General features: G+C 48.5%; 1 protein-coding gene across 6 annotated transcripts in view; it reads left to right on the forward strand.

Moving 5' to 3' along the window:
* The window catches only part of FOXP1 (forkhead box P1), a 573,767-nt gene that overhangs the window by 1,663 nt on the left and 570,195 nt on the right, over positions 1–1,909 (forward strand). For 2 of the 6 annotated variants that reach the window (XM_015593721.2, XM_025050689.1), the window contains exon 2: positions 378–521. The gene's annotated coding sequence lies outside the window, so the exon portion shown is untranslated. Of the gene's footprint in view, positions 1–38; positions 522–608; positions 702–1,909 lie in introns of those variants that run through there. The other 4 variants (XM_006917474.3, XM_006917475.3, XM_006917473.3 and 1 more) reach the window with 4 other exon arrangements.

Here is a 1,909-nt window from a genome sequence, read left to right on the forward strand (position 1 = left end):
CCATTCCCGCACAGCTCCCGCCCCTTGAGAGAATAAGGACTAAATAAACAGTTGTAACTCCAAACCTTGCGCCTGCGATCGTATCCCTATCCCACCCCCTTCCCCCTTTCCTCCCCCCTTCTTTTTTGTTGTTGCAACTTTGTAAGATCCCGGGGAAGGTGCTCAGACTTTGCTCCGGCCGATTTCCCCGTCTCGGGATCCTTGCTGGGATTCCCTGAGCCACATCCTCTCTTCCCTCCACGCGCGCTCGCGGGTCCTCCCAGGCTGCCGCCCTCTCTGTCTTGGCCCCCCAGCCTACTCACTCACACCGCCCCCTCATTTCTTCCCTGCACTGGGAAGACTTGCTGAGGGTCGCCCCGGTTTCTTGTCAATCGCAGAACCCGAAAGTTTGCAAGAGGAAGAGAGCGCGCGGCGAGCGAGCGGACCAGGGGCAGCGGCAGCGGTGCCGGGGACCATGGTACTGCCGGCGCCTCCTCCGCGGGCGTGAAGGCGGCGCTCCCACTCCTTCCCCGGACTCCGCGGTAAGTTGAGGCGGCGGCGGGCGCCGGGGCCAGGACGCGGGGCGGCGGGACGAGGGGGCAAGGGGACACTTTAGAGCCTCGAGCTGAACTCGGGGGCTCTCTGTGCCCAAAGCGCCAGCATGGGCGGCGCGAGCGCAGCAATAGGTGCTGGGAGCCAGGAATGTGCCCATCTTCAAGCCGGTAGGTGTTTCAAAATACTGGACTTCCTCTTTTTTTCCCCTTTCCTTCCTAAATCCGAAAATCTTGAGATCAAAGTTTAGTGTGGAGAGTAAAGTGCTCAGATAAAATATGGTGACATCCCTTGCCCCCCTTCTCACCCTACTCCCTCCTTATAACTATTAATTATTTCCAAGTCATTGTGTCTAAATACCCTTGCCGGGCTGATTACAAAGTGTATTGATTTAGTCTGGGCTCATCCCACGCATTTCTTTTAATTCATTTTCCTTTTGCTCGATCAGAAAACCCGAAATAAAACTTATTTCTTTCTCTTCCCAACACCCCCTCCCTCCAGCTCTCATCTGTGAGGCTTGGGAAGAGCGATGAAATTAATATAAACATTTAATTTGGTTGCATTTGAGCTTCTCTGGCCCACTTACGAGAGCTGGCGTTGCTCTCGTGTCCGGTCACAGGTATTTTCTAAGTTCGATTTCCTTTTTTGTTACTGCTCTTTAAACAGGAGTGCTGGAGGGTCATTCTGTATTCCCTTTGAAAGGAGTCTGTACATTGAAACCTTCTACACTTCACCTTTGGTTGTCCGTAGCCTTTAGGATTAAGGGTTTATACAATAGCCAAGTTGAGAAAACCTGAAGGATATTTAAGGAATTTTTCTACTGCTGAAAATATATTGAATTTATGCAAAATTTTTCCTTTCCACCTCACCCCCACCCCCGTTTTTCCACAGTAAGAATCGGTTAGAGGGGAAACGTCTTAACTGGAATTTGAGAGAAATAGACTTCAGGTGTTTTCTACCCAGGGTTAACCTGCATAATTGAGACAGGAGTTTCTGTTATTTTCGGTTCCAGAGAGAAATGTTTCAAATCTTTTTTAGAGTTCCACTGGAGTTTTGATTTTCAGAGTGGAAATACCTATGTCTTTGAGTCCAGGAAAAGAAAATTGGGCTCACAGCTTTAGACGTTTGGAACGGGTTTTTTCCTCTCTGATTTTTCTACTCAAAATGTCTAATAACTAAAGAGCATTAAAAATATAAAAAACTCAACTAGTTACCATTCAAAAGGTGTCAGCTAAAATCTCTCTGCAAAGGGGGGAAAAAGGCTTAACGTCCAGCCACTGGCTGTTTATTTCCCCCCTTAGACTTTGGATTAGTATGAGAGAGGAAAAAAAAAAAAATCAGGGTTTTTTTTGGGGGGGGGGCAGTGAGTAAAGAAAAC

This window comes from Pteropus alecto, unplaced genomic scaffold (assembly GCF_000325575.1).
Source record: "Pteropus alecto unplaced genomic scaffold, ASM32557v1 scaffold75, whole genome shotgun sequence".
Classification (NCBI taxonomy): Eukaryota; Metazoa; Chordata; class Mammalia; order Chiroptera; family Pteropodidae; genus Pteropus; species Pteropus alecto.